This window comes from Perna viridis, chromosome 8 (assembly GCF_037379345.1).
Source record: "Perna viridis isolate PV_CMFRI_1.1 ecotype Kerala chromosome 8, ASM3737934v1, whole genome shotgun sequence".
NCBI lineage: Eukaryota > Metazoa > Mollusca > Bivalvia > Mytilida > Mytilidae > Perna > Perna viridis.
In genome coordinates, this window is record NC_142452.1 from 43,866,386 (window position 1) to 43,875,815 (window position 9,430).

The 9,430-nt window shown below is 36.0% G+C and overlaps 1 pseudogene across 1 annotated transcript; it reads right to left on the reverse strand.

Annotated features, from left to right (window-relative positions):
• Nucleotides 1-2,983: 2,983 nt before the first annotated feature.
• LOC148610659 (baculoviral IAP repeat-containing protein 3-like) lies at nucleotides 2,984-8,720 on the reverse strand (annotated as a pseudogene). The gene is made up of 4 exons (XR_015914836.1): nucleotides 7,206-8,720; nucleotides 6,690-6,902; nucleotides 5,963-6,185; nucleotides 2,984-4,900 (listed from the first exon to the last, which is right to left on the reverse strand). The product of XR_015914836.1 is annotated as a baculoviral IAP repeat-containing protein 3-like (transcript).
• Nucleotides 8,721-9,430: the final 710 nt, after the last annotated feature.

The window sequence follows — 9,430 nt, forward strand, 5'->3', positions numbered from 1 at the left end:
TCCAAATAAGGTTAAAACACCCGATTAAGTTCCATAACAATCCCGCTAGTCGTTAAGAAGAAGTTGCGGACAAGGCACAAGACTAATGAAAAATGCATATTAGTAAATTCAACAACTGCAATTTCTACAATTGATGTCCAAACATAAACTACTGACAGTGCGGACATCACGATGTGGTTATATTTATTTACGTCTCACAAAGTTTCATGACAATGATGAATAGCTTAGAAAATAATTCGGACGGACAGACAGGATGAAACTTACATATCCGCTACAAATCGAAACTGAAATAAGTATAAGATACATGATTGCATTCATTTATTATACTTCATGTCAATTTACTGAATTCTGATTGATACATGTACAATACGAGGGTAATATTCTGCTCTATCACATGTCTCAGAAGGCGATAGTTTTTTTGTCTAATAACCCTCTCGCGAAAAGCTAAACAGCTTCCGGTAAAAATTAAGTACAATTTCAATCGTTAACTGATGTAACGTCAAATAATAAAGGAAATTCAGTAGACGTTCAAAGATTTTTTTAAAGTTATAATGCCAAATCTACTACGATTTTTTAACCAAACATTTCTAATTGTATTGAAAAATGTATATACATGGCATTCTTGACCTTTTTTGTTTTTGTTTTTGTTGTTGTTCTGCCTCGTAAAGACTTACAGTAACAGTTTGACTAAATAACTGTATTACAGATAAAAAAAACGAAAACAAACAAAAAACAAACAAACAAACAAAAAAAACACCACACAAAATCATCTTCTGTTTGAGAGCAGGGAAATGGTCGATCCATTGCCGATACATTGAATTAAGAAGGGGGTGTGATCCACAGTTGACGTTTACTGTTTCCAATGAATGCAAACTTGAAAGAAATAAAACAATTAAAATGAATGATTGATTGATTATTTGGGTTTAACTCCTGAGCAGCAATATTTCAGCTATATTCAGGCGATGAACATGAAATGATGATGATGAAATGGAAAAAAAGGATGGAACACAAGGTAATGGGGTCGACAAATTTTGATTGACGCAAGATAAAAGGGAGGAATGGGTAGGGTCGAGCAATTTAAGCCTCCTGTGGCGAAGTGCAAATATTCCTATTTATATCGAATACCAAAGCAGGGTTCTTTAACGAGCGAGGAGCGTGGCATCTTTCCTAACACGGTGCACCACTATGGTTTGCGGTCAGGTTTTCCGTATTATAGCCTGACAACCCAGCATGTAACACGCCAGGGGTACCCCATTCCACCACCTTGGGCACACCTTCCAGTTGCTCTGTGGGTAGAGCGCCTAGCCCCGTCTAGGCTTCTGAGCAATATTAAGTCGCCTTTTACGACAAGCTTAGCGCTGCTACAGGCCTATTCTTTTGACACCCGGACTCGAAGAAAATGAATATATATTTACAAGCATACAAAACTGGTTTTCATAACTTTGAAAAAGAATGACAATGGAACATTCAGGATAATAAAATGAATAATATATAACTAAGAGGGAGATAGAGAGTTTGTTACCCCTTGAAAATACATTGACCCCCTCGGCTAGCCTCGGGGTGACAACGATCTTTTCGGGATAACAAACTGCTTTAACACTCTCTGAGCTATATTATATTTACAAATTAATGAATTATATTCATGTAACACATTCAATAGTTTTAATATGACGTGTTAGAAAGCTCTTTAGACCACAGCCATGTTAAAAAAAGTGATAAACACATTACCAACATTTCTTGCAACACATGGGCTGCATAAACAATATAAAGAAACGTGTCTTATTATAATTCCAATAAATCAAGGAAACTCCATTTTATCATTGTTTTCCAACGAGCTGGCCATTTATTTCGTTTTTTGTTTTAATCCCTCGCCATCGCTCGGGGGTAAAACAATGTAACATAATTGGCCAGCCAGTAAGACAATGATAAAATGGAGTTTCCGTGATTTATTTCTGAAATACTAGTAATCTTGAAATTCAACTTTCTTTATCTGTTTGTAACGATGATTAAGTTGCCTTTGTAAATGAGTTAATTGTGTAGTAAGATTTCAGTTCTGGTGGACCCAGTGTCGGATCACAGAGAAACGGGAAGTCCGGGCGTTGAAACCTTTTCCCCCTTTTTTCCCCTTTTTCGAAAATTATGTTAATTTGGGGTAATTTAAACAAAATTTGCAAATAATAAACTTCGCGCCCACTTTTTTCTCGAAATCTTTTTTTAAACCTCTGGATCCGCCCAGGACCAATATGCTGTCTTCAGTTATATTGCATGAAACGCTTGTAATACATCGAGCCACAGGCCATGGCATTGCCAATTGTGAAGGCAATACTTGTACCCGTATCGTTTCCCATAGTCAACCAATTTACCAATCTTGCCATCTGCCATTTATTATGTTTTTATTCATTGAGGAAAGTGAAGCGGGTCTACATGTGTCCGCGTGGTAATTTCTCGGGTATTATCATGTGGTACGTATGTAATGTCTCTGGTATTATCATGTGGTACATGCGTAATGTCCCTGGTATTATCATGCGGTACGTGCGTAATGTCCCTGTTGTTATTATTATTGTGGTACGTGCGTAGTGTCCCTGGTATTACCATGTGGTACGTGTTTAATGTACCTGATTTTACCATGTGGTACATGTGTAACAATTATGGTATTATCATATGATACGTGTGTAATGCCTCTTGTATTACCATGTGATACGTGTTTAACGTCCCTGGTATTACCAAGTGGTACATGTGTAACAACTCTGGTATTACCAAGTGGTACATGTGTAACAACTCTGGTATCACCAAGTGGTACATGTGTAACAACTCTGGTATTATCATGTGGTACGTGTGTTATGTCCCTGGTATTATCCTGTGGTACATGTATTGCACTCTGGGCAAATGAATACCATACTTATAGTAGTGCTTAAGCCAGTAATTTGAAAAGCTCATTTAATGATAACAAAACAAAATCAGTTTAGTTTTTTACTATATTTTTTTTTATTTATGCAATATGTATATTCATGAAATATAATCAAATGAAATTGAAAACAACAATTGATATCAATTGGCACTGTTTCACGTATTGCGTTTGGATTAACAACAGATAACTTTAACAAGTGTAAAATCAAAGTAACAACCAGACTTATATATATAAACACAAACGATTGATCCTTACATAATAGAATATAATATATGCCCTGAAAATGTTAACAATAAAAACTGAATACCAACAAGAACAAAAATATGCAAACAAATCATTATTTATAATTGCATAAGTAACAATTCATAAACCTTGAAATTCTGAAATTTGGTTACTAAAAAAACGAGTCTTTAAAATTACCACCTTCCTATGACAATGATATATTTCACATTATTTTCATAAACGAATGGATACATGTACCATCGTACTATCTTTGTTAGGTACATGTATTATAGTACATTCTTTTTTTTTTTAATTTTCTACATTTTTTTTACATTACTAAAAGACAAGAAATGGTCACATATAAACAGAAGTTAGACAACATGGCCAAGGCATATACGTACATGCGTATCTTGTGGCAAAAAATGTACATTGTACATGTATATATATAAAAGAAAATTCAAGCATACATGTAGAACGAGAATGGAACGGAAAACTCCTCCCCTCCAAAAAAGAACATTGTTTCATTACATGTATAATGGAGCATGACCATTTGTTCACCATGTGAAAGATTTATATCTCTGTGTAAATTGAGGTAATCATGTTTTATCAATGTGCTTTTAAAAATTAAACAAGGATGAACCGTGTGGATCAATCCTAACCTCTTTACTTTTCTGTCAGTCATTGTAAGTGGTCAGAATTATTCTGAAATTGTCTTCAATCATTCTGACATAGAATCGTATGATGCTATAACACGTTATCAAACTTCTAACGAGGATTTAAAATGTGGATCTTTGACATTTCTAAACTCAACGTGTTTTATATATTAAAAAGCCCTAAAATCTGCAATATACACATGAATGCATGTAAATAACAAGTAAAATATAAACTTCTAAATAAACAGCTAGAAAACATTACCTGTAAAATATAAACTTCTAAATAAACAGCTAGAAAACATTACCTGTAAAATATAAACTTCTTAATAAACAGCAAGAAAACCCGTTTAACCGAAATAAGAAGTTTTTTTCCTAAATAAAACAGATCACGAAATGATGTAGTTTTACATATGAAAACCCGTTTATCTCCAATAAGTAAAAGCAGGGCGAATCCAGAAACTAAAAAAGGGGTATATATTCAAGATCAACAAATTTGAGGCTCCTTCATCCACAATGTACATATAGTTTCGCGTATCTTTCAACTGTATACTTTCAACATTTCCGGTTGAAGTAGAACGCTACTAAACACTACTTGTCCATTTGTCAATAGCTTGTAGTTAAAACCATCGCTAATCATGATGTTCATCCATCAGTTTGATCGCATATTATTAACCGTTGCAACTTTAACTGGTATGCTCAATTACACTTTGGATATAACCTTTTTATTGTGCTGATTGATGGTTATGTACGCCTGTCTGTGGGACATCCATCTTTACAGGCAATGGGGAAAAGGGCAGTTCGGTATTTCCCCACACATGTCCATCAAAAATATGTTGCTTGAGCTCTGAGTCGATAACAAAAATGAGGCTGAGTTCATGATGGTAATACACGGGTCTATCAACCGTCGTTCCGCAAATACTTTAAATTAGGAACGTTTTTACGGTACCTTTCACCCGTGCACGACAAATCGGACATTTGCGCATGGCCGGAGCACAATCTGCGCAACATACAAGATGTCCACACGGAAGAAAGGCTATGCTTGCTTCTAAATCGAGACATACCTTACACAAACGTTGATCACGAAGCTGTCGGTTTTCTTCTAATAGCTGTTCAGTGTCTGCAAGATAAAAAGAAAATGAGCGTCAATATGCATGTACCTATAATAGCATTGATTAGGAACAGCCAATAATTCAACACATCTCATAATACCCTGCTTATAGGTGCTGTAAATTCGTTAGTTCAATTGATTGATTGATTGATTGTTGGGGTTTAATGCGGTTTCATCACGGTGCATCACTATGGTTTGCGGTCTGGTTTTCCGTATTATAGCCTGACAACCTCAGCATGTAACACGCCAGGGGTACCCTATTCCACCAACTGGGGCACACATTCCAGTTGCTCTGTGGGCAGAGCGCCTAGCCCCCGGCTAAGTTCCTCAGCACTATTTAGTCGCCTTTTACGACAAGCTAAGCGCTGCTGCAGGCCTACTCTTTTGACACCCGGACCTGCACGGGGCTCGTTAGTTCAAAGCTTTACACCTCTGTCACACTCAGTGTTAATACCAACGCCTTTATGCAAATTAGTATAGTACATTTGTACACCAGAAACAGCTTTGCAGATTTGAAATGAGTAGTGTTCATGCCCTGTAAATGTTTTTTCCACATCCTGTGTAGCAAAGCCTTTAAGCTAGCGGAGTGAAAAATACATTTAGTTAGCCAAAAAACGGTTACAGGTCTGCGTAGGATATTGCACCCTTCGGTCCGCGTCGTCTGATTATGATCATTTCGAAAAAAGATTCATTTTGTTTGAGCGCTGTAGCAAAGGTCGATAATGAACAAGCACACATGTACAAATACGTACATTTATGAAATGATTTAAGAAAACAAGTGTTTACATATTAATGAAAAGAGTAACTGTAATTGTTGAGGAATGAACCGAAATATGTATGCACACGTCTTCATTTTAAATTTAATACATGTACCGTTTGTCAAAGGACTATGTTTAGGCTTACATGTACAATCTTTACTCTATGTGACCAATTAAGCAAGCAAGATACATGAATTTCCTTAATTTTGCTAACTTTGTGTCATGACTTACATTGAGAGTCAATACAAACAATCGAATGAGGTGATTATGAATGATCAGTACAATTAAAACAGTAAAATCATATGTAGCTTACCATCCAAAGCAGACGACAATTCATTACTATTTGAAGTTTCACCGAAAGCTCCCTGACTTGAAGGCTGTTGTAATGAACATCTTTTCTGGTTTTCCGTGGCTGAAATTTCACTTTTTATCGCATTTGTTGATTCTAGTGTATTTTGTCTGAGGTAGATTGGGTAGCAGAGTTTCTCTCTAAAGCTAGTCCTTGTGTGGTAAGGCTGGAGTATGTTGATAAATTGCTCCCTTCAAGATTCTCTTCTAATAAAACCGCCATAATATCGGTTGCCGATATCGTCGTCTCTATCAAATACCAAAAGTCAAGTTTTATGTAAATGCACATGTAAGAGTACAGTGACGTATAAAACTTTAAGGTTCATGTTCGATGCATTTAGAAATTAGATTGAATGTATTTGAAAAAAAAAAGATTAAAAAAAGAAAATTGTGATAAGTTTAAACAATCATTCGTACAATATTAAAGGAACAAATGGGCTAACAGATACTTATCCATGTATACATGTACATACAATATCTACATGTTATATATTATAACACATATAAAGTTTGGTATTTTTGATTTGTTGGGATTGGATTTTGACTCATATTACCAGCACCATCTAACTGTATCTGTATAGTATCTGCAAATTTTACCTAGACTCATTTTAAGAAAGTTGAAAATAGTGGAATGGCATATTTTCCATTAATCAGTTAACATGTAACAGATATACTGCTGCAATGGAACTTACTTTTTTTGCAGTTTTGAATTTTTCCATGGCCTGTAGAACTAGATCGTTAGTGTATCCCATCTCAAGTACTGATCTAGCAGCAACTGTTTCCAATGGATTCTGGCGGCTAGGATGGCTGCTCGCACCGTTTGTCATATTTTGATTCTGGTTGGTTTTAATCGAGTTTTGCGTTGATAAATTGTATTCTGTGTTTTCTGTATTCTGATGTTTAGCCTGAAAGAAAAAGGAAACCAATAAGTCAGGAATCAAAGCAATATTTGTGATCTGAAAATACCTTTAAGTGTTTAAAAATGAACTGAAATTAAATTTTGGCAAAAAAAAGGAAACGGCAAATGATGGTATTTACTATAAAGCCTCATGGGCGTGTGTTTCAAAATGAAAATTATGGTATAATGATTTTCGTGTTTCCTACAGACAATTCAGGAAATTAAGTTTTACGGATTATAATATTCGTACATGTATATGCATGTTTAAGATAAACAAGTACATGTATGTATTTTCATCGATAATATCTACCATTACTTGTTGGTGTTTTTCTTGCACAACTCTGATAAACTTTGAACCCTTATTTTGAAGTAGATATGCACATTTCGGAAACCATCGGGCGTGTTCTATCCATGGATCATCTCCAGCTTCCCAATTCCGAAGACCTCCACCACAAAAGAAGCACCGTGTGTAATCATTATATCCAGCGTAAAGGAAACCAGCTGTAGCCATCATTTTCGGTGTCTGGTCTAAATAACCAGGCCAGTTTTGGTAGGAACTGATTCGCACCTGAATTGGGGCATAGTTTGGATATTTTGGTTTTTCTAAATTGACACCTAAATTGTGTACGTCTTCTAGATCTTCGGGCTTGCAAATATTTAAAGTAGTTGTGGTTTGTTTGCGTTAAGTCATTTCCACTGATGTTTGAAGTCCGGTGGAATTCACTTCTTTCGGTCTGCTCGTGGTATCCACTTTTTCTGGCAAATGACATTGAGTTACTTGTCTCATTCCTTGCATTCTCATATTGAGAACAACACACTTCAACGCCATTTTGTGTTTGTGTTCCTGTATTTATGTCGGTTGAACTCTGCGTCGAATTATTTTTTATTTCATTTTGTAGGTCATTGACTGTACATGTAATCGCGGGATTGTGTGTATCTCCGATTCCTTTAGGAATCTGCCCAATACAGTTGTTCTGTATGGTCCCTGTTTCATCCCTTTTATCACCAGTTGGTGTATTTTGTGCAATACTTGTATCCATCTTTTCCATTGAATTTCGTTCAGAGGTACCCCGAAAGGTCCCATTTCCTTTGACAGTTGACACTGTAATTCGAGTAATATTTTGAGGAGAAACGTTTCGTAAATGGGGACAGTTTGGGCTTAATCGCTTATGGATTTTGAGTGGATCGTCGCCGAAGTCCAATTACTATGACTAACTCTACACGCATAACACATAACTGTATCAGATAGTCCCGTAAAATAAAAACCTGCTGATGCAAAACGACTAGAAAATATATTTACATGATGCGGAAACGTACTAAATGACGAAAGACGTAGCAAGTTATTTGACATTGATTCAGCTACCCCAATAGTGCTCCCGGAAGAAAGACTATCAAAGTAAGACGTGAGAGACACAGGCATAACATGGCAAGTAATGTTTGGTATAGTTTCCAATACAAATAAGTTATCAAGGTGCGCAGAACCGAACTTGTTTTCAGTCATAGTTCCAAGCTTTGTTTTAGCATTTTCGTTTGCATTTAAAAATGCACCTGGTTTTTCATAGCATTTCCTAACAGTTGAGGTTATCACTTTTCCTCGTTTGAGATTTTTATCTACTATTTCATTACTTTTTTCGAGCACTGACTTAATTTCTCGAAGTTCAGAAATAAAAACATGCGTTTTACAACTCCCCGCACTTTTGACATCTCCCTTAATGTCGATATGTAGAAGACTAGTGTTATTGTTTTTTTCCTCTATTGGTGCTAAACTTGCAACCTTTTGCCTCACTTTCTCGACAACATTTTTTAAACTGTCAACTTCCTTCATCTTGCCTTAAGGAGTCTGTGGTATGCCAAGGTACAGTCAGTGATAACTGGTGGACCAGATCCTTTTACCTAAGCACTTACAACATCACTGTGCTGAAAATAGATGAAATTGATGAAATTATACTGCTAGAACTACTGAAAATGATACATAGTCAGGAAGCAGTCAATAGCATGAGAATGTTCCACACAACAAATAAAAATGAAGGAGTTCATCGTGCATTGAGTGTGAGTTTACCAAAAAATGTAACTCATGGAAAAAACATGGAAGGCAGACTTCATTCTGCAATACACAGGAACAACAACAGACCTGGTACATCAGCCAAGATGAAAAGCAAAGAGTTGAACATTAAAGTGTCCGAAGACTGTGAGACCTTCTTTGATAAAATGGACAGAGAGTATACTTACAAAAGGACTTATGAGCAGAAACCTGAAGTAAAGATAAGAAGGTTACAACAGGCAGCTGTCAGACTGGAGGAACACAAGATTCATAAAGAGCTCCACAAAAAGAGACCAGACTATGTAAAAGGGCAACTAGATCCTGTACCAGATGAGCTGATGCATGATGCATACTGCAAGAAGAAGATGCCTAAGTAAAAGACAGACAGCTTAAAAAAATCAAAGGTCCTTTTAAGGACCACCCAACTCTTCCAGAAAGATTTCTTATATCGATACGAATAAAATGAAATCGAATGAATAAATGAACACTTTCCC